Source organism: Euprymna scolopes, chromosome 32, assembly GCF_053919585.1.
Source record: "Euprymna scolopes isolate OS-2025 chromosome 32, ASM5391958v1, whole genome shotgun sequence".
NCBI lineage: Eukaryota > Metazoa > Mollusca > Cephalopoda > Sepiida > Sepiolidae > Euprymna > Euprymna scolopes.
In genome coordinates this window covers 26,358,367-26,384,047 of record NC_136513.1, presented here as the reverse complement: position 1 = coordinate 26,384,047, position 25,681 = coordinate 26,358,367, and positions in this window count along the sequence as shown.

The following is a 25,681-nucleotide window of genomic DNA, read 5'->3' as shown; positions in this document are numbered from 1 at the left end:
ACATCACTTTTAGATCACACCCCACTCTGGAATTCTGATCATGTAGTGATAATAGTTAAAATCACCCTAAACTCTAGAGCAAAAATGGAAGAGCCATTGCTCAAAACAACGAGATCTTATGAAAAGACCGACTGGTAAACCATCAGGGATCTCATTAGAGACGCCCCATGGCGAAATATCTTTTCACTTCATGGTGAACAGTGCGCAAATGAGACCACTGAATGGTTCAAACAGCAATTGAAGCATATGTTCCCACGCGAAAATTTTATAGCAAGCCCCAATCTACCTAATGGTTTACTTCTACATGTGCAGCTGCCATCGCGCAAAGGCAGCATGCGTACCACAGATTTAACTGACATAAATCCAGTTCAAATAGACAGAAGTATATAGAAGCCAGAAGTAACTGTAAAAAAGCAATAGCGACAGCTACAAGAGAATTTACTGAAACAACTCAAAAACGCATCGAAGTTCAGAAATTAAAAACCCGTGACTTCTAGAAAATCTACAACAGTGTAGTAAATAATGGGCAATCAACAATTCCCCCACTATCCAACAATCATAAAGTTGTTTGCTCAGCAACCGAGAAGGCTAACATTCTTGCCAGTCGGTTTGCCTCTAACTCCACACTATACCCTGCTAACCACCCTATCCTATAATTTTCTTTGCCGACAGAGGCAACACTTGACGATCTGAAAATCATCTCTTCTCAGGTGCATGCCATTATAAAAAATATTAACACTGCAAAAGCATGTTGACCTGATCTCATCCCGGCTTTGCTATTAAAAAGTGCTCCGCCGAAGTAGCACATATCCTCTCCAAACTTTACAACAAATGCCTTAATGAATCTTGCTTTCCTGCTTTCTGGAAAACTGCTTCTGTAGTACCAGTTTTCAAAAATTCTGGTGAAAGAACTGACCCAGCAAATTACTGCCCCATTAGCCTCCTCCCACTTTTTCCCAAAATATTTGAGTCCATAACTAACCAATATCTAGTCCATCACCTTACAGATGCTAAACTTCTTACTGAACATTAATATGGATTTAGGCAAGCCCGTTCCACAGCAGTCATTCTAACTGTAATCTCTGAGCGTATATACCATTATCTTGACAAAGCATGGGAGGGTAAAGCGTTATCTCTAGATATATCTAAGGCCTTTGACAGGGTATGGCATGAAGATCTTCTCAGGAAAATCAGATCATACGGTATCACTGGTAAAATACTTAACATAATTAAATCCTTCTTAGATAAGAGAAAAATCCAGGTAGTCCTCGAAGGCCGTACATCTAAACAACCTGATATAAATGCGGGAGTGCCTCAGGGGTCTTTCCTTGGACCTCTATTATTCCTAATATTCGTACATGACCTCCCTGAAAAAATTGTCTGTGAGGTGGGTATATATGCTAATGACACCAAGCTCTATACCAGACATGACAGGAAAAAAAATGAACACATATCTAAAGAAATGGCAGAAACACTAGAGAATGACCCCCAATCTGTAGTGGAATGGGGACAAACATGCATGGTCACATTCACTGCTGCTAAGACTAAACTTGTTTCCTTCAATAACTACAAGAAACCCTCTCTATCACCAATAGCAATGGCCAAAGGCTCTTTATCTGGAAGCGCATCGTTTAAACTCCTAAGCTTAACGTTCACAGGAAACATGAATTGGAACAATTACAGTGAGAGCATTGCCAGGACCGCTGCGAAAAAGGTAGATTCTCTCTACGGTGCTAGAAAGCTACTGTACCTCCATAAGACGACCATTCGCCCATGTTGTCACATTTGGGCCGGTGCATCTGCTATTAGTCTCTCACTCCTAGGCATTTGGAACTCCCTGCCAGGTTCCTGCTTCCCAGACTGTACTGACATGCAGACGTTCAAGTGTGACGTGAACCGACATCTTGCTGCCCAACTCCCTATATAGTACCCCTGTAGCCGGTGTCCCTAATAGTGACCCCTACATCAAAGTGGCAATGTACCTTGCTTGGGGTTAAAATGTAATAAAAAAATCGAGTATTGTTAATCCTGGAAAAAAATTCTGGTTCGCTTCCCAGGGGACCTTTAGTGCTAAAAACGCCCCTTTTATGGCTTATCTTATATTCCTCGACAAAAACTTTATATGTCTGACTATATACAAGGTAGAAAAGCATTTCATCCCAGACATGCAAATTGTTAAACAAAATGTGTTTACTATAGGCTTTAAAAATAAAGGTACAAGATTTAATTTGAACTTTATTTATCTTCAAAATGTACCTTTATAAAAATTTAATTTAATTTGAATCAAAAACTTACCTTGGGTTGATTTTATGTAATGCACATTGTGTTTCACTTAAACAAAATCATTGAAAATTTCTATCTATATCATTAATTGCTTGATGAAAGACAATGTTTTTAAATTGCAACAAAATGTAAATTACATAAAATAAATCCAAGGTAATTTTTTGATTCAATTTAAATTATACTTTACTTTGTAAAATTTATAAAAGTGCACTTTGAAGATAAATACATTTCAAATTGAATCTTGTACATTTATTTTTAAAGACTATAGTAAAAACATTTTGTTTAACAATTTTTATGCCTTGGATTAGATGCTTTTCTAACATGTATCTTATCTTTTTAAGATTATATTTTAAAACTCCCTTCTCTCTGTTGCAGTTTGCATTCCCCCTCACACCACAACTCATTTTTGCAACCCTTCTCTTTGCATTATTACAGATCTGAATATTATCTCTCTTTCAGTTTGTGTTTCACTTCACACCACACCATATTTTTTGCAACTCTCTCTTTGTAATACAGGTCTGGATAATTTTAAAAAATTTTGGAGAGTAAATGTTTTTAAACTTCTTTCAGAATAGGGCATCTTAAAAATCAAACAAAGAACATATTTCATATAGATTTAATTAAAAAGAAATCAGTACATAACGAAAAAAAATAGAGATGAAAATTTCAAAAGAACTGTATTACTGGTTACAGTCAATAGTAGTCCTCGCCAGCGAAAGTTTTTGGTATTGTAATTCTATTATTATTATTATTTAAAACATTGTGTGTCCTGCTCTTTTATATAAACTAATAGGATTTTTTTTCACCGTATTCAACTCAAATATACATGTGTTATGCCCTAAAACTGCACCGTTATCCATTTACACAGGGATTCGGCGTTCCCATGCATGTATGTCTATGTTATGGGTTTCCCTGGTGCTGACTTCAATTATATATATTATTATTATAAGGCGTAAAACCGCACCGTTTGTCAATTTTCACTGGGATACGGCGTTCCCAATTGCACAAAAGTGGTCACAAATGCCCCAAAATTGCAAAAATAAATTCACCTTTTATCTCATAACTTTGCTCCACCCATTAGATTTTTCTGAAAATTGGCGAAAATGTGAAGGCAACAATGGTCCTTCACACTTCTCCCATTCATTATTTCTTCACTATTTTTTGTGGCGTCATCTCGCATGCACAACCAGAGGGGGGGGGGGGGGCACGCATCCGCGGCTTGTTGTTTTTGTTTTTGACAAGAATTAAAATGTATCAGTTAACAACTTTGGAAGCGTTTCAAGTCAAATTGGGTACCTCTTGCAACTAGACGCAAGCAGCGTTGGTTCACGAGAGGTAGGGTTCGAGATTGTGTAGCCCTTGCTTCAGAAAAGACTACAAACAGTAAACGTATTTATTGCGGTTGATATTTAACAGTGGCTGTTTACAACTATTCTAGTGTACTAAATGAGTACCATCGTCTATATCCTATCAAATTCATGCTTCATGATATAGATAATTACATGTGCATATTTCCCCGCTTTCGCTCGGTTATTGCAAGCTAACAGCTAGGAGTAAGCTAGTCGTCACAACACACAGAGAGAGAGAGAGAGAGAGAGAGAGAGAGAGAGAGAGAGAGAAATAAAATCTTGCTCATAGTATAGACTATATATCTTTTTTTTTCGGAAAGAGACCGTAGATGTAATTAATATTTATAAAAGTAATAGTTAAACAATATATTAAAAATCAGCTCCTTAAACGACCAAACGAACGTTTACCGCCAGACCATTTGTAATTGTTTTAAAAGATCCACTTTACTCAGCCCTGCCTAGAAAAACCCGCCCATCGGTAAAATGTTAACGAACACCCGACAGACACCTACATGCCCAGACACCCCAGATATCCCCAAAGCCGGCTCCTAGTCTCAGCCAGCCAAGAAACTCACCATACCACAACCAATAGTCAAACATATGCCCCTAAACAATATATATATATATATATATATATATATATATATATATATATATATATATATATATATATATCATTTTTAATAGTCTTTCCTTTTTCGAGTAGCTTAAGGGTGGGGACTGATACTTGCAAGAGACAGAGGTGCTGAATAGGGGGCAGAAGTACAGCTTATTTTCTTAGGTGACCATAATGGCCGCCGACATGTGAGACTGGGAAGGGTGGCGACTCAAATGACTTCGGCAGTGCTTGTGGACTAGAAACTTACTCGGGGTACGAATTAGGTCAGCTAGTCCAGATAACATTTCCTCACCCCCAATCTTACTTCCACGCCGTTAAGATCCCTCCACACCCTTGCAGTCTACTTTGAGACTATCTGGGCCATTCCCAAACAGACACCCCTCCCTATACTGTCATGTAATCGGCTTACCCCAGAGCAGCCCACTCACACCTCAACAAACGTTTAGGTATGGCGAGCGAAATAGTCACCCGACTTTTTTGTTCGACTATTACATTTTCCCCTTCTCTTTAGTTTATTTCCTTGGTTGAGTTGTGCTTCCCTTCCTTTACTTCGTATTAAGCGTTACACTTATTACATATATATACTAGCGTACTCTTACATGTACGTAGGTCCACTTAAAATACATTCTGGTCGACTTACGCGGCACTATTTGACACAAGATTGTATAACTTTTTAACACATATATCTCTTTGAAACTGCTTTTCTCTATTTGTCTCGCATTATATATCATAGTTTCCCCCACTGTTTAACCTCCCCCGCCGAATTTTTTTCTTATTCGCCTTGCGCATTTCTCTCGTTTGACATACACTTCTGGAGTGTTCCTGTACACGAGAAATAAGCAAGCAGACAGAATTGATTTCTATATAAAGAAAAAAAAAAGTTAATTTCCATTTCGCACAAGGTCGTATATATATATATATATATATATATATATATATATATATATATATGTGTGTGTGTGTGTGTGTGTTTGTGTGTGTGTATGTATATATACACACACACATATATATACATATATATATAAATATATATATATATATATATATATATATATATATATATATATATATATAACGGTTAATTGTTGTTGAGAACAACTCATGAATCTTTCTATGAACCAGAAGATAATGGGTTATAATTGGGTCGATGTATTCGCAGCTTTAATTATTCCTATAAACACATTGGGTTTTCTGAGTAGAAAGTGCGTAAGAATTGTCGATACACCTATTTTAGAACGAATTATAATCAAACTTGTAGATTTCCGACATTAAGCACTTTTATAAGATCCCCTATTCTCTTTCTGATAAATATTTTTCTGTTATTAGAAACGTAGGAATTCTCTAGCAAGGGCAACCGGATAAATAAAAAGTCAAATCTGCAATGAGGATATTGCATTGCTGAATGGCATCTAGGATCGAACTCTTATCTAAAGGCGAAGATCTAAATGAATAAATGAAGACAGTAAAAAAGAATACGTAACATTTGTTTATTATACTTTTTTAAAAAGATATTTCGTTTCCATCGTTATATCCGGATCATAAAAACCTCGTTCAGTATGCCCAATATTCAGGAAATATTTAATATTAAAATAAATACGTACGCAAGCACACGCAAATGCATTAACCCATGCAAAGTGCTCAACTTATGTACAATATAGGACCCCCTTGTGTAACTTTCATTTTCCCACTCTCTTACTGCGCCTTAATGAAAACAAAGATTAAATGGTGTCTGTTCACAATAACTTGAAATTATGTATGTCGGTACATTTTGGAAAGCAGGAACCCAGAAGGGAGTTCCAAAGTTTATCAGTTCTGGGAATGAAACTATTAAAGTAGAAGGCTTTCTTCCATTTAGGGAACTCTACTGTGTAGGGACGGAATTTTGCTGATTGTCTGTTTTGTCGAGAGTATTGTCGTCGAAGGGGTACAAGGGCTTGTAGTTTGTCAGAACGTCCACTATTAAAATACTTGCAGAACAGACAGGTGTATGCAACATTTCGTTGATATGAGAGTTTGACACCTAGATGACAGTTTAGGGCCTATCAGGTTGACGAATCTATTTTGAAACTTGACAAGGAGAGAGATAATAGTACAGATGCACCAGCTCAAATGTGACAACAATACTCCATTCATGGGCGAATGGTGTCCTTATAGATACTTTTAAGTGTAAGCAACTCTCGAGCATGGTAGTGAGAACTCACCTTTGTCAAAGTCGCCCTGTCAATACTCTCAATGTATTTGTTACAATTTATGATCTTTCTGAACGTTAAGCTGGGGAGTTTGAAAGAAGTATTTTTAGGTAATATATCTTTAGGGATAGCTTTCCGTGGTTGAGGAAGTTTCTTGTAATTATTGCTGGAAACAAGCTTAATCTTAGCAGAATTGATTGTGACCATCCATTTGTGTCCCTATTTCACTACAGATTGGAGGTATTCCTTTCTAATTACATCTCCAATCCGGTTTCAAGCGATTGGATTAACTTCCGTCCCGGGATTCGGTGTAAGACCTAGTTTCGCTCTGCTTCAGCTTGATCAAGGGCAGAGTGTCCACCATTGGAAAAGCGCTATCTAAATAGGTATCATCAAATATCTGACGTATATGGCGGAGATTCTCACGGGATACCGGCCTACTGTGCATTCGGTTAAAAATGAGATGAGAAAGGCAGTTGTTTTGCAGGTTAGTAAAAAGCATAAACATTCAATAAAGAAAGAAACAAGGCCGACAGCCATTAGTCGCGTGCTCTCCTGTAATGAATGAATGCGTGAATGTAGGACTGACATGAAATTCTTAAAGGTAAACTAAAATGACCAAAAAATGGGCTAAAATGACTTAAATAAATAAAAAGTAAATGACTTAGAATTACTTTAATGAACTTAAGGATGAATTGATTGAGCTTAAGGATGACTTGAATGCGTAAAAATAACGTGAATGCTTCAAAAACAAATTGCATGATCTGGAGAATGACTTGAATGGCTTAGAGCGTGACTGGTTGTAAAGTGGGTGATTATTTTACATTAAATTAATTCAGAAAAAGTGATCCCCTTCTTTATGCCACAAAGTTACCCACATAAGTACATCATGTAGTAAGAACATATACTACCTTTGATCTTGGCCAAAAGGCGAAGAAAAGGGTATTTATTTGCTCCCCTAACGATCAAATTAGGCACAAGGCCGATTTTTAATGTGAGCAGTTAAGGGGAAATGGGGAACAACTCCCCGGGGAGTAGGGAGGCTGCCTAGTGACAATTGGCATGAAGAGTTCGTATTTATTTGCTCCCCCACCGAACAAATTAGGCACAAGGCCGATTTTTAATGTGAGGAGTGAAGGGGAAATGGGGGCCAACTCCCCGGGAGTAGGAGAGCTTGATAGTGACAATTGGTATGAAGGGTTGCCCCTACATTGACCAAGGTCTTATATGCGGTATTGCCCCCACGTATGGTCTTTGCTTGCAGTATCTGCCGGAACAGTTTGATCTTGGCCAAAAGGCAAAGAAAAGCTTAAAAAGCTAAGAACAGCATCTATTAAGAACATACCTTTGATCTTTACCAAAAAGCCAAGCACAAAGATGTTACAGACAGACCGTCAGAATGACCGACCGACAGACCGGCAAACCGACCGACCGGCCAACGGTTGCACTCGACTAAAAATTGGAAGGAAGATAGAAAATCAAGAGAATTCAGTTGTTTCACTTTTTTTAGTTCTGGTTTTGTTTTTATTTACAGCAATCATCACTTCAAAGATGCTGCAAAAAACAATCTCTGTATTTCTGTGTTGTCAGTGGAAGAAATATGCCAAAACGGTGTCAATAATATTGCCTTTATACTTTATCGCGTTTCACCTTCATCGCATGCATCAGGTTTATATTAAAACTTGATGTTGCAAATAGTAAGTACTACGATATATATATAGTGGGCTCAGAATCCGAGAAAAGCTGACCTGTCCAAGTCAGTTTTTAATAGACCTGTAAACATTCCCGAGACCACTAATTTATCGAAAATCTTTTATCTAACGTTTGTAAACGCTAAAAGACAATATTCCAAGCGAATATTGCAATTTTTTTTTGGACACAAGAACAATAAATTTAGGTATCAATTATATGTTAGTATCTTGAATTGATTGTAATTTAATTTAAATATAGTAAAAATAGACTATTTTATCATGAGTAACACAAATAAAGAATGAAGCTATATCATTTTAAGGATGATTTATAGAATCAGAAATAAGACTGATATTTTTCGAGACTAATTCAATACCAAATAATCGTCCTAACTCTATAATATATATATATATATATATATATATATATATATATATATATATATATTATACATATATATATATATATATATATATATATATATATATATATATATATATCCTATAAACATTTAAAAGTGAACGTGTCTGTGTGTCTGCGTACATTTTCCTGCGCAATAACTCTGTTAATTTTTAGTCTACAGACTCGAAATTTGATATCCAGGGTAATCAGGTTGGGGAAAATCGATGTGATCTATTTTCGGTCAGAAAATTGGCTGTTAAGGGGTCAATGTTCAGCGATTTCACTTTTGAGAACTCTACCAAACTCCTCCGACAATTTGGGGTCTAAACACTTGAAATTTTAGATATAGGTTCCTTGGTCATGGAACTAACTTAATGCTTTTAATTGAGCCCCGAAAAATAAATGTTATGGTGTCATAATAGGGGTCAAAGTTAAAAAAAATAACTTTTTTTTGTTGCTCAACATACACCTCCATGCACCCGGGCAACGCCGGACACCCATGCTAGCATATATATATATATATATATATATATATATATATATATATATATATATATATATATATTCATCTCCTGTTTATAAATTAGATATACGTTATTTTGGTAGACTTATCACCGATCTATGTCACGCTATCAAATTTCACTCCTAAGTCATAACTGTTGAAATCTAGCAGTCTTCACTTATACTGATTCGTAAAAACATGTTTCCTTTTCGTTTTCAGCCAGGCAATAAACACTTCCAATGTTTCTCATACTGCCTAGAAACGCACCCCTTGCGATAACTCATACTAAAATAAGGGTCCACAAAGGAATAAGGAAAAAAGTGTTTTGGTTGCCCTATGTGTTGTTATTATTGAGGATTTACTTTTTTCTTGATTATGTGAAATAAAGAGATCACGAATATATTTCCTAATTGTTTTTGGCTAGAAATATTTTTTGTTGATATGTTTATGACGTCTCTTTCTTTTACATTCTATGTTTACAAAACATTTGAAATGTAAATTAAAAGTAAATAGTTTTACTAATATTATGTTGTTATATGTCTAAAGTCTCTGTGTTGGTATATTCATTTTGTTTTACTCATGTTCACCCCTTACAGAGCGTATCGCACTTGGGCTTGAGGGGATACTATTTGGAATCATGTCTGGAAAGATAACCAAGATATTTATTTATGTTGCACATAAATTTGTGCATATCTGTAGAGCCAGGGGAGCAGGCAACCGGAAGAGAATTCCAAAGGCTAGCTGTTCGAGTGAAGAACCTATTAGAATAGAAGCCTTATTGGAATTTAGAGACATCAACAAAAAAAAGGGGTTAGATCGTATTGCTAAGTGGGTGTGTCGGGTATATGTACGTCGAGGGGGTACAAGTGAAACGAGTTCATCAGAACACATTCCATTAATAGATTTGTACAACAGTGATTTATGTCTGTATATAATCCGATAAATCTAGGTTTTATTTCATATTCATTTGAAGAAAAACACATTCTCTTTATTTATTTAAAAAGAAAATACAACTTACTTACTTACGCGTCGTAGAATTGCATTCAATAGTAAAAGATCTAGCTAATTTGCATCTTTTTTAAACATTCATTTTAATTAATTCTCTATCAGATTTTGTTGGTTTACTCATGGGATCACCATCTTTAAATAACGATTACGTCTACTTATATCCATGCACATATTCTACATGATTTATACTTGCGTAATATTGGCGTAAAATTTTTATAGTATGCACAAACATCTTGCCATATATATTTATGTATGCGTATATATTTTTCTGTACACATTTTGCCTATGAAACTCATCCTAGAGCTTTTGTCTGCAGACATGAAACTTCGTATAAAATGTATTTGAACCCATGTTATATACTTGTATATCTATATCTATATATATATATATATATATATATATATATATATATATATATATATATATATATCTATATATATATATATATATATATATATATATATATATATATATATATATATATATATATATATGAGATGGAGAGTAGTTCTTCGAAACTCCGCCGATTAAGGACTATCCACTTATCTTGTGCTTCCTTCTTTAATATTAAATATGTTTTACCAATTTTTTCAATATGTTTTTTAACATGTTTTATTAAGCATTTGTTCATATATATATATATATATATATATATATATATATATATATATATATATATATGCATATATATCTATATACATATCTTATATATAAATAAATATATGTATATATATTCATTATATATATATTAGTTATATATATATATATACATATATATATACATATATATATATATATATATATATATATATATATATATATATATATATATATATAAGTGTTCAGACAATGCATCGAGATCGGGAATCGAAAAAGTGAAGTTTTGAGGGTATCAAAATCGGTATCGAAATCCAAAAGATATGGCTATTTTTCGATCCCAAATACTATTCACTCAATTATTACTTTTTTTATTTTGTTTAAAAGAAAATCGTCCACTGTCAGTAGTAATAGTGAAATAATAAATATTTATTCATTTTAATATATTAGTAACAGATGTAGGGGAGACTAAAACTTACTGCTATGATTAACAGCAAGGGGATACTTGACTCTAAATATTTCTCATGTGTTATATCTCCCTTTTTGGATTTTCAAACTCGAAGTAAATTTCACAGTGTATAAGGAGTAGTTGATATTGCAGATATTAATAATCGTACCCTATTCCCAACGAGGGGAGATGTAACATATGAGAAATATCTGGAATCAAGTCTCCCTTTGCTGTTTTTTTTTTTTTTTGCAGATCATTTGAAAGCACAGGAGCAAGTTTTAGTCTCTCCATCAACAAAGCCAGAAGTTTTGGCGATATATATATATATATATATATATATATATATATATATATATATATATATATATATATATATATATAGATAGATAGATAGATAGATAGATGGATTGATAGATAGATAGATAGATGGATTGATAGATAGATAGATAGATAGATAGATATGTATATATGGGGGGGATGGGTGTTTGGGGGGTGCGTGCGTGTCATAAGTTACATATACGTTTATTTAAACATAAATGTCATTGTATAGTTACTTGTATAAGTATTACAAATGGACCTATTTTCGTGTCCATCTACTGGTGTCTCCCTATATCTGACTCATTTACTGTATTCATTTATATGTACGTTCCTATTCTCTTCTCTCCCTATCTTATCTTTTTCTTATTGGCTTTCTTTCTCTATGTGTCTCTCTTTTTTTTTTACTCTACCCCTGTTTTCTACTTGTCTGTACGTATCCGTCTGTATGCAAGTACGTGTATCTTTTTTTTTTTTAACTATTATTCATTTTGTTTCTTTCTTCCTGTCCCTTTTTCTTCTTTTGTCTTTCTCACACGATTCTCGATTTCATTACTCGCTTTTTGTATACACATCCACACATACATACATACACACACATATATATACATATATATATATGTATATATATATATATATTATATCCATATATATTGTTGAAACGTCTCTTGCGACAGAACCTAGCCGCACCCACTTTAATCGACTGTCCGCTTTACCCTCTCCTGCTTTCTCATCCACCCTAATCAAACGGCCTAACTTCGCCACTTCCCTTCACCGTAGATGTCATCGTATTGTATCAGCGATGTTTAAAAGAAAAGAAACCTTTCTTTCGCTTGGCCATTTCCTGTCTTCTTTTCCCCCCAGGTCTCTCTTCACATTTAACAAAAAAAAAAGAAAAAAAAAAATAGAATTAAAAAAAAAAAGAAAAAAAAACGCTGGGCCCAGACGCTTATTTCGACTGTGTTACATTCCTCAACAAAGCGAGCCCCGGACGTCTCACTGAGCTGAATTTGGCTCGGAACGCAGACAGGGCGCTGGGTTTAGAGGCGAGGCCCCAAGAACACAAAACTACAAGATGCGATGGAATCACGCGTTGGTTAAACATCTTCGAATCGCCTTTACCCTTTTCAAAACTAATAGACGTTTCTTTCATCGTTTGATACACATTACCGAAACGTTCGGTTCAGCCAAAGCGAACCGAGATCCAATGGAATCATAGTCGGTCTACTTTAATACGTTCTTCTTTTTATATATATATATATATATATATATATATATATATATATATATATATATATATATATATATATATATATATATATATATATATATATGTCTTAATCTCGCTATTATAAAATTTGCTGATGAATCTATACTTGTAATATCCCTGTAATAATTCGGGATGTAGCGATTGTCTTTATTTAGTGTTGTATTTTATAATTCAGTATTAAGCCATGAATAAGTCACAATGTGTTCTACAGAACCTTAATCTGTAAATAAGATTTGCAAAATTATACGTTTCTTTAGCCTTATATTATCTGTGAAGGTAATGTATATGTCTATAAAAGTACGAATGTTCGTGAGAACTATTCGACGAATTTTTAATCTACATACTTAAAATTCCGTATTCAGTTAGGTGTAATGATTTTTAATCAGTTTTCATCCGAACAAAATGCTGCTAATAGATAATAGGTACTTAGGGAGCATAGGATGTTTATCTGTTTGTCAACGATTTCCTAGCGGCGCCTGCATTAATTGTTCATATGACAACTTATATATGTTAAGGGGAGAACTTGAATGCCTACTAGATACTGTCCGCGAGTGTCTAACGTCTCTCTGTACAGGGGTTTGTATGAAAAATCTGGCATGAGCATATTTTTTCCATAGAAGTAAACCCTGACCAAATAATCGAAATCACATAGTATTCGCTGCCCAAAGAAGATCTCCTCGCTATGGCTAACCCATATTAGCTTTTACTAGGAATGGTGCACCTTCTCCAAGTGATGTTAATCAAGTAACAGCACGAAAATGGATACTCCACCAGGCTAGATAAATTCTTGTCCTGGAATTCAGTAAGATCAAGAGACCAAAAAAAAAAAAAAGATATAATACAATATATGAAAATGGTTAATTGGGGAGAGGAAAATTATGTTCTCAACTTATTTATTAACTCAGTGTTTGAGAAATAGGGAACTTAAGTGGAACATTCGAATATCTATATATATATATCATATAGACTTCATGTGTTAGCCCCAGGATGTTGGTCCCTTGATTTCTGAGAACTTCGACTGAAGTAAAATAACACAATTAAGAATAAATAGGTTTGGCTACACATTTTAAAAACCGTGTCAAGTGGCCAAATGATTATCGTACTTTACTCAATGTCTTAAGGTTTTGGTTTCGATCTCAACTCGAGTATATGTTTTTACTTACAAAAAGTAAACTTTTTAGCAAAAATCATAATATTCGCAGTGGTTGTTTTAGTATGAATAGGATTATAATAATTAACGATCGGGCAACGCCGGGCTGCCTGCTTGTATAGAAATAACATATTCATAATCTTATGTTACGCATAACGCGGGACGTCACTGATATGATTATACACTTTTCTCTGCTAACTCGTGTTAGCCGGGAAAAAACAGTTTAACCATATGCGTACGGGTCATCTTGAGCGATCCAACAAAAACAAATGTAATGTTATGACCCTTTTAGGCTGTGATCATAGCGTAGTATCTGTGTTAACTGTGGCAAGAAGGACAAAGGGTCAAAACATTATTATTATTATTATTATTATTATTATTATTATTATTATTATTATTATTAATAATAATAATAATAATAATAATAATAATAATAATAATAATAATAATAATAATAATAATTGATTTAAGCGACGGATGGTCGCTGGATCAGCTGTTATATTTAGAAGAATAAAGAATTAAATTGGGGAAAACATGATTCACGTGAAATCGCAAAAGGAATACGGCAATAGAAAATAGATGTAAACATTATTTTGGGTTTAGATAAACAAATAACTAGGTGGGGGCATTAGGTTGGTTTGAGACAGGTAATGAGGTGGCGTAAGACAACACGCGATATAGTAAGATTTGGAGAGATTCAGCGAGTTGAGGTTTGACCACGAGAGCGAGCAGGCGATCTAGACAGGGGTGGGCAGACAGCTAGGAGCGGGCTGTAAGAATAGTAAAATTTAGACGAACTGCAGGTCCTGTGAAAACCATTTGAGACAAATGTAATACATTTATAATATAAAAATATGAAGAGTTGTTTTGTGGTTTCACAAGTAAGAACATATGTCTCAATTGGATGGTGCTGGTCGTTTCATGGTTCGTCACGGAGCAGCAGGAAGATAGAAGAACTCTTCATGAAAAAGGGTATGGCGCATATATTATTATTCTTATATATGAAATGCAAAATATTCCTGTCCGATACAACATAACTCAGTTTACACGTCAATATCATATCCTCCTGCCTAAACAACATACATACGATTCAGACGTGTATTATCTGTTCGTAAAAAGAACAATATCTCATATCCCTTAGATAACACTATACTCGTTTTAATATATAAATATGGTAATATAATCTCCTATAATAAACAACATGTAACGATTTTCTGTGTCCGGTTACCAGTTCGAATCGACGAAGCGATATCGAATCTGGCTTTTAGAAAATACAACGTGGAACGACGTCTTTAAAATGGAATGGCCATTTCGTGTCGAGAGAAAAAATACAGGAAAACACATACAAACAAAACAAAATGTCTGGAAAAAAAGAAACAATGAAAGAACTAGAAAAAAAACCCAGAAATACACGCACAACCTTTTATGAAGAAAGAAAACAAATACATACAGACACAAATATTTAAAACTTTATATATTGATAATAGTTAAGAAAAAAAAAAGTTTATCATATTATCATATCATCGTTATGAACAGAAGAAAAATATAACTTAATGTAAAAATTAGAACGGAAATATTACCTTATTCTGTTAAACAATGGGCCGATGAGAGGGAAACGGTGAAACATGAAACAAACACACACAGTTGTCAGATTGTTTTGAGTTGTGTCAATGATCGTTGAAATATTTACATCCGTCGCATAAAGTTTATAAGAGATATGGCCACCGTTTGCCTTGAACTGGTTATAAAAAATAAGAAAAAAAAGAATATGCCGTTTTTAGGGTTAGAAATTATAGACAGTTTCTGACAATTCTGAGCATTGTTTTTTTCCAGTTTTAAAGGACATTTTTGGACATTTTTTTTTTATTTAAATGACTGGAAAAGGTTATGTTATGTAATTTACTAAGAAGTTAATGTTGAATGTTAGAAAAATATGTATTGATGATTTTATATTGTATTATATATTGTATTATATATTGTATTATATATTGTATTGTATATTGTATTATTGTTGTTTTCTAGAAATCTGCATAATATTAATTTAAAAAAAAAGGAAAGAAAGAAAATAAAACAGAAGTTTAGATTAAGATTAAATGGTCGGCCTAGTAAAATTTAAATTTGAAAGAGGGAACAGGATTAAATTTACGTAGGCGTTTAACAATTTTTTTTGGGGGGGGCGTGTAAGGATTCACAGGATCCTGCCAAGTTTTTTTTTAAATCAATTTTTTGATTATGAAAAATGCTATTATCGCCGTCTGTGTGTAGCTTGATTAAGCTGACCGGTGTTAGTGGTTGAAAGATCATATTCTTCGTATACAATAAAGACGGGCGCACTGCAGGTCTATGGGCTTAAAAGGATTGTTGGGGATGCAATGATGGTGCGCGATAAAATGCACCCACATAGATTAAGCTTGCAGATACGGCCGCTTGTAAGGTTCGACTGATTGAAAATGCCCAATCTTGAGAGTAATACAAGAGCTGGCGTGTAGTGGTGACGTGGTCACTATATAGTGAATCTGAAGTAGGAGAAAGAAGGAAAAAGAAATAGCATATATGCCGCTTATAAATAAGAACTTTAGAAGTAAAATGTTACCTATTGTGAATTAAAGGTACTAACATTTTTTGTCAAAGTATGTATGTGGGATGTTCCTAGTTTACTAATCTGAGGTGGTCCGAGTGGGATATTTGGAGAAATAACACACCTCATCAGCGGGATAGCTAAGGGTTTTGTGGAGCGCTTTGTATCGTCGGCGCGAATGAGGTTCATGCCAACTCAATTAAGGGTTTAGTTAAGTTAGGTGTTATGTTTTTATCCATGTCTGATTTGGAATGCTGAGGGAGTCAGAGCTTAGAAGTCCGAGTTAACCCGTAAATAGAATTATGAATTTTAGCAGGTACCTTGTAAAATGGAATGCTGACCACAGAAACTTATGTAGATAGAGTTTTTCCTTTCTGTTTTGGCCCCAATAACTAGAGTATGTGTCATCATTAAAAGCATGGTAATCTTTAGAGAATAACGCCTGGATAAAAAGAGTCAGAAATCTGTCGAGTGAGATGTCGTCAATATTTTTATAGATAAGGCTGTAAATTGTAAAAATAGGGGGGGTGTAATGTTATGACCCTTTAAGGCTGTGATCATAGTGTAGTATATGCGTTAAGTGTGGCATGTAGGGTCAAGGGTTAAAACATTATTGTTATTGTTGTCGTTGTTGCTATTATTATTGTTATTATTATTATTATTATTATTATTATTATTATTATTATTATTATAAATTGATTTGAGCGACGGATGGTCGCTGGATCAGTGATTATGATTAGAAGAATAAACAATTAAATTGGGGAAGAGATGATTGACGTGAAATCGCAAAAGAAATGGAGCAATAAAAAATAGATGTAAACATTATTTTGAGTTTGGATAAATAAATAACTTGATGAGAAGAGTAGGTTGGTTCGAGACACGTGATGTGGTGACGTAAGGGAACATGTAATGTAGTTAGTTTTGGAGGTATGCAGAGAGCTGAAGTTTGACCACGAGAGCGGACAGACGTTTTGGTGCTGGTCGTTTCATGGTTCGTCACGGAGCAACAGGAAGATAGAAGAACTCTTCAAGAAAAAAGGTATGAAGCATATATTATTATTCTTATATATGAACTGTAAAATATTCCTATGTGATAAGCCTGATACATCATGACTCAGTTTACACGTCAATATTATATCCTTCGGGCTAAACAACATACATACGATTTATATGTTTATTATTTGTACGTTAAACGAACAATATCTCACATCGACGAGATAACATATGACACGTTTTAATATATCATCTGTTCTAATATTATACCTTATTATGTTAAAAGCGAATATACAGATTTTCTATAAGCATGTCCGGAAAATAGGCTATTCTTATCGACATAATAATTGTATAGTGTAAAGTAGTGCACGAGTGTGCACACTTGTTAACATGTTGACCCAACACGCTGTAGTTTCCGTCACAAAGGAGACAAAGACAAAGAATAACGCAAATAACTTTTTTTCCATTGTAACATCGATATTTATTTCCGAGAACTTATCAAGAAAAATATGACCATGTCCCTTCTTTTTTATGTCCTCTCGAATGTAATCGTCTCTCTGTCCACACGTTTATTATAGTATTTTTTAAACCGTGATGTCACTTAGCATACGGCTCGGCATTTACGTACAACCGCAAGATACGCGCCTGCACTCTGTTACAATAATTTAAATACCATTTCTAAGGTTCGTTTTTTTTTTCATAGCGTGTTAATGGTTATAATGGATCAAATATATAACTTCTTTTATTTTCTCCCAAATTCTTCCTATTCTATCCCCCATATGTTCACCAGCTTCGGATTTTATGGTTATTCGTTAGGGGCAATACGTCAGTAAAAACAAAGTATGCGCATTTAAATATTAAGACCATGTCAATATTTGACCTGCAAACATAACCGTGATGTGAGGTTTCGATATGGCGCAGAAGGCAAATACGGGAGCCAAAAAAGACTCGAACTATGACAAATAAGGTAATATTTTTAAGTTGATTATTTTAGTTTATTATTCTATATGTCATTTAAACAATGTGCTGTCAAAAAGTATGATGTCGAACAACCGGTTATACGCCTAATCCAGGGTAACGTCTTCCCTCCAAATAGTATTTATATATTATGCAATATTAAAAACGTCGAGATCCATTTTTAGACAAAGCTCTGCAATTATTTTTATATTAGTGTTAAAGTGTGAAACTCATAAAAACAGCAGTTATAATAACTTGGTTATGGTTTTTATACATCTAAAATGTCATGGATTTTTTTTTTACAGTAAACAATTTTAATTCCTCTGCAACTATCTTACAACATATTTAGTCAGATATTGTGCCGGTGAACGGAAAAAAATCAAATGTTTGTTTTCCTTACATTTAGGATTTTTCTCCTGAACGACAAATGGAATTTATATCAAACTAGTCTTGAGACCCGGTATTGCTCAGGTATTTAGATATGTATGTTGAGCAAAAAAAGTTGTAGTAGGCAGGCAGGATCGAACCCGTGACGTGATGGCAGAAAAGAAAGTGGAGGGCTGTGTAATGTCGTTCGTTTACAAAAAAAAAAGAAAAAAAAAAGGAAAATTACGAGCGCAAAAATATTTAAAAACAAATTAGCGTAGTAAGAAGGTTCGAACCTAGAAAGCGTCAGAGAAAAAAGAGGCGAGAAAAACAAGAACAGCCTTAGCGATGTGCCTACCGTGGTTGTGGCGTGAAGACCGGTGGAAAAATGCAATGTATGCGTATTCGTGGAGGCGAGGGTTGAATGACTTCAAAAAATGGTAGTGAAAAAAAAAAAAAAAAAAAAACATCCCTTCCCGAAAACTGCCCAGTTGATGATGACAGGATTAAAGTTGTCGGCCAATTATTCCATATTGTCGGTCGAGTCGTCGAACTTTAGGATGCTACCGATCTCTTGAAAACCCGCCGCTTCCGTCGACACTTTTAGGCATACATACATGCATACATACATTATTGCAACGTCTACATACATACATACATACATATACATACATGCATACATGCATACATACATTGATACGTATGTACATTTCAACAGACAGGTGAAACTTATATTATAGAAAACGATTTATTTAAAAGATATTCGAAATAGAATAAATCGATTTAAATAGGTGTACCCTTTTTTATCAATTACTTTGTAAAATTATATCTTTAAATGTTCCTCAGGTATTAATAAAACATATTTTACTTAAATTCTAGACACTGAAAGGAAATTGCGACCAGTTTACCAACATTTTGTAGAATTTTCACGAGGAAATCTATCGTGGAATTTCCAGTGGATCATCCCAAAATGTTTAATGAGAAAGTAAACAAAAACACAGAAAAATAAAGGATAGTTGCTTGTTTATACATTTTTTTTTATTACAGAATAAATCACACAACTCTGATAATGCTTTCTCTGTTTATTTTATTTCTTTATTTTACTTATTTGATCGCATTGTCTATCGTAAACGCGGGATAATCGGGAGCTGTAATGGCCGATCGGGTTCGGTCCCTGGGATCCACTTGATAAGTAGTCGATCGTGACACATTTGAGCAGAAACCGGGGATTCATCGCGAGAATAAAAAAACACAAAAGAAAGCCGGTTCTTGAAGGCATTGTTTGGGGATTGGCTTGAAGAACATAAGGATCCACCTGGACATGACAGGAAAAGCCGAATCATCCTATGAAATCCTTCTTTTCCTGAACTTGTAGTTACCTATTTACAAAAAACATCCAGATATAAGCATCGACGGCTAATATATATATATATATATATATATATATATATATATATATATATATATATATACATATATATATATATATATATATATACATGTCTCTCTCTATATATATATACATATATATATGTATATATGCATGTATATATATATATATATATATATATATATATATATATATATATATATATATATATATAAAAGTGAGCGTGTCTGTGTATCTGTGTGTCTGTGTACATTTCCCTACGCAATAACTCTGCCAATTCTTAGTCTACAGATTCGAAATTTGATATACAGGGTATTGACATTCGGGCAAATCGAGGTGATCGGTTTTTGGCCAGAAATGTGGCTGTAAAGGGGGTCAAAGTTCAATGATTTTACCTTTGAGAACTCTACCAAACTCCTCCAACAATTTTGGGTCTAAACACTTGAAATTTCAGATATAGGTTTCTTGGACATGGATCTCACTTAATAACTTGATTTGAGCCCAAGCAATAAATGTTAATGGGACATAATAGGGGTCAAAATTAATAAAGATTGACCGTTTAATTTTTTTTTTTATTATTTTTATTTAATTATTTATTTTGCTCAGCATACACCTCCGAACACCCGGACAACGCCGGGCTGGAATGCTAGTATATATATATATATATATAAATATATATATATATATATATATATATATATATATATATATATATATATATATATATATATATATAATCCGGAAGTGAAAATGAAGTTTTTAAGCTAGAAGTTTCTGTAAACCTAAAGCGAACAAAAAAATATTATTATTTGTATAGAAACCATAGCGTTAAAATGTTCTATACAACCTAAATAGAAAGTAGAGCTTGTCATATAAGCACACGATTTATTATATTATACTAGCGAGGGGTACCCGATGTTGCCCAGGAATTTTTTTGGGGGGATGGGGTAAAAAAAAGTAAGTATGAGGATCGAACCCGAACCGTTGAAGCGAAGTTGTGAAAAAAATAGTGCGATGTTAACTATTGCCCCACCGCGACATGCTAACGGAGACGCGTTTGAATTTATTTAATTACTTGGATTTATTATTATTCACTAGAAACGTATTATCGGACAGAATAAAAAAAAAACAAAGAAAAGATTTCCTTATTTTGTGTAGTTTAAAAAAACGCGTTCTTTTCATCAAAAGAAATATATTAGCAAAGGATAATCATTATGTTTTTGCATTTTTAATCTACTTTTTTCTTTTAAAATTTCTTGTTTTAACGAACTCTTTATACTAAGCTATTTTAGCATACCTGACTAGATTAAAGATAATACAGTTCCAATTCATGTCAATACCAGTAAATTAATTCTTACTTATTAGAATCATTTTCTCATATTTTCCCTCAGATGAAAAGGACGCATTCTATACAAGCCAGCGGATTAAACAAATATTGATATGTCTTGCTTAGTATAATATCCAATAATAAATTTCTTTTAAATTATAATTTACAGTTTATAATTATTGTCTTACACACGCAAACACACAAACACACACACACACATATATACAAATATATACATATATGTATATACATATATATACATATATATACATATATATATATATATATATGGGCGTGTGTGTATGTGTGTGTATATATATATATATATATAATTTAAAGGAGATTAGAATAATAGTCTAAAGAGCTAAGTGTATTTTAATGTAATAGTGAAATTACTAGTTTAATTAAAATACAGGAAATGCTCGTTGTAATTTAGATATATAATAAGCTCGATAGTTAAATGTCCTAGAGCGAATTCAATATTAAATAATGTGATTTATAATTTTAAAATTTTAAAAAAATTTTAAAATTTAAAAATCAAAATTTAATTAAATTAAAAATCAGTTTCATAAGAAGGAACAACAACAAAGTCAATTATCTGTACGATCGTTTCGGAAATCCGTGCTTTTTATTTGTGGTATACATGAAGTCACGTAGAACAATTATACATAGTTTTTTTGGTAAGCACGGTCTCCTCATCAGCAAATTTAGGAGGATTTCTATTGAATTGAAAAGACACCAAAAATAAACCTAGCATTAAAAGTAAGGCAGATGAATCTGAAAAATTGAAGTAAAAGGTTTGGATTTAAAATTTATAAGAAAATTAATAAGAAAATTGGTATAGGTTAGAGATAGAAATGAGTAGAAAAAAATATATTTTTTTGAATTTACATAATAAATTTGATTTAAAAATATATAGATATATAATTACCTTTTGGTTTTTCTTTTTTTGAAATAAGGAACTGTATTTAAAGAAGTCATTTAGATGTTTGCTATAGCTTTTCAAAAAATATAGCTATTCAAAAAAATATATAGCTATTAAAAAGAATATATATTATATTTATTTAATATATATATATATATATATATATATATATATATATATATATATATATATGTATTAGACCCTGCGCGAAAGAGCGGGACACAAAATGTTTTAAATAATAATAATAATAATAATAATAATAATAATAATAATAATAATAATAATAATATAATAATAATAATAATAGAATAACTGACAAAGACGTTCGCTGCCGAGGACTACTATTGACCGTAACCAGTTTTACAGGCTTTTTTAAATTTCCTCTCTATTTTTCTCGTTATATAATGAATATCTTTTTATGAAACTTTTATGAAATATGTTCCCTATAAAATTGTAAAGATGTTCTATTCTGAAACAAGTTTAAAAACATATAATCATAAAAAGTTATTTTAAAGATTTTTGTTAAGAAAATCAGATTTTCTCATTATTCAGACCTGTATTGCAAAGAGGGGGTTGCAAAAAATATGTTGCGGCGTGAGGGGAAATGCCAACTGAAACAGAGAGAATATTCAGACCTGTAATAATACAAGAGGAGGGGTTGCAAAAATGAGATGTGGTGTGAGGAGAAATATAAACAGAAATAGAGAGAAGGATAGTTTTAAAATATAATCTTAAAAAAATAAAATACAAGTTAGAAAAGCATTTAATCCAAGGCATGGAAATTGGGTTTACTATAGGCTTTAAAAATAAAGGTACAAGATGCAATTTAAAAACATTATCTTTCCTCTAGCAATTAATGATATAGATATAACATTTTCAATGATTTTTTGTAAAAGTGCAATAAAATAAATCCAAGGTAATTTTTGGATTAAATTGAAATTAAATTCTTATACCTTACTTTGTAATATTCATAAAAGTGCACTTTGAAGATAAATAAATTTCAAATTGAATCTTGCACCTTTATTTTTAAAGTCTATAGTAAAAATATTTGGTTGAATAATTTTCATGCGTCAGATGAAATGCTTTTCTAACTTGCATACATACATATTTATTGTATGGAGTAAATATATATATAAGGTGTTCGATGTATATATATATATATATATATATATATATATATATATATATTATATATATATATATTATATATACATATATGTGTATATATTGTATATATAAATATATACAAATAAATATATAAATATATACAATATATATATATATATATATATATATTATTTATACACATATGTATATATTCGGTATGTAATTGAAACAAAATCGTTAATCTCTCTCTCTCTCTCTCTCTCTCTCTCTCTCTCTATATATATATATATATATATTATTTAATAATAATATTTAATAATAATATTTTCAGAATTATGAACAGTTCTCGCGTCATTGCTCAGTCAAATAATACGCTTAAATATGCTATTTATATCTATGCATATGTTGTATTTATTATTATATGTTCAATTCATTATTCAATATTATATTGTGGCAAATATTTAGCATCGCTACTTTTACTAGTCTACTCGTAAACATGCTAAATAGTTTTTTTTTAATTCATGCAGATTACGTATTCATCATTATAGAATAAGTAAACGATCAATTGTTATATTTTACACAATATATTATAATGATTCAAAACATTTACAAAGATGACTTGAATGGCATCAGTTAGAACAGAAAGTAACATGTTTAACTATTAAGACTTAGTTGATACCGATTTAGCGATAGTCAGATAGGTGAGAAATAGCAGCTACATGTACATTTGCGCATGCGTACAAGAGCACTTATATTCGACGTAGTGCTCTAATTTCTAATTTGTTTAAATTTTTATGATTTTCAGCTATTTATATCGGTAAAATACCAACTCGAATTTGTTCCACATGTCAAAATCATCTGTATATCACGCATCTGACAAGTGGACACTCATTGCCAAGAACTTTACCGCAAATTCTACCCTTTGCAACCGGGTCCGCTTAAACCAGTTTTTTTCTTTCTGTGACTGAAAAAAATACTATGCGTCATATAAATATCTGCATGTGATGTTGCCTAACGTATGGGAAAAAGTTTGATTCTAGAAAAGTAACTGACTTCGACGGCATTCATGTGATAGTGCTCAAAAGGCGTGAGCAGGACCTTCTCAAATACAAAATTGGTTAAAAATTGCTTAATAGGCAATGCTTCTCAATACGTTGAAAAACTTCATCAATTTGTCGTTGATTTCTTTTATTCTGTTAGATATTAGTATTGATTGAAATTTGTCTGAGGCAGGTAGGGAAATCGTGTACTTGAAAACATGTTTTATTGCATGTTGTGCTTGTAAAAAGTACGTTGTTTTTGTAAAAATATATATCATTATAGACTGTTTTTGTACAGATTGGAATTTTAAAATTAAAGTCATACGTAAGACACAATTGCATTTTCGTTTAATTAAAACCGGTTTTCTTTTTTTGATGCAGACCATCTACTAATTGGCAGGTTGTGTACAAACTCAACCTACCATGCCTGAAAGTGGCAGAATATTCAATGATCGAGATCAGAGATGTCCGGCTGTTTTTCACCCATCCAAGTTATGATAACAGCCCATTGCCATTATGCTCAAAATGCATATCCGATCGGTTTAGCGCTTGAGGTTACAGCTTAATGCATCAGACGACCCACAATGATAGCCTTAGATGTAATTACAAGTCAGAGCCATATCAAGACACTTTACGTCTTTAAAATCGGCTTGAAAGTCAACACAAAAGTGTACATGGATGTGCTGCAGAATGTCGTAATTTTTGGTGCATTTAACCGGTTATTGGAAGATCCTGGATTTGGCAGCAGGATTCGGCGCCGGCTCACAAGCCAAGGAGACCTAAGCTTGGTTTCACAAGGAGTACTAGACTGTGTATCATTCTCTCACTGGCTTGGCTTACTCCGCCGACCTGGACCTGCTCGACTCAGAATTGCCCGCCTTTGGAAAATTGTCCCGCTCGCAGATGGAAAGGAAGTAGAACATTATAACGAGACAGTAAACCATATATTTATGTACGTATATATATATATATATATATATATATATATATATATATATATATATATATTATATACATTATATACATATATATATACAAACAAATATAAATATATAAAGAAATATATATATACAAATATATATATATTTATAAATATATATATACACAAGCATGAATTATATATATATATATAAATATGTAAATATATATAGACATATATATTAATATGCATCAATAT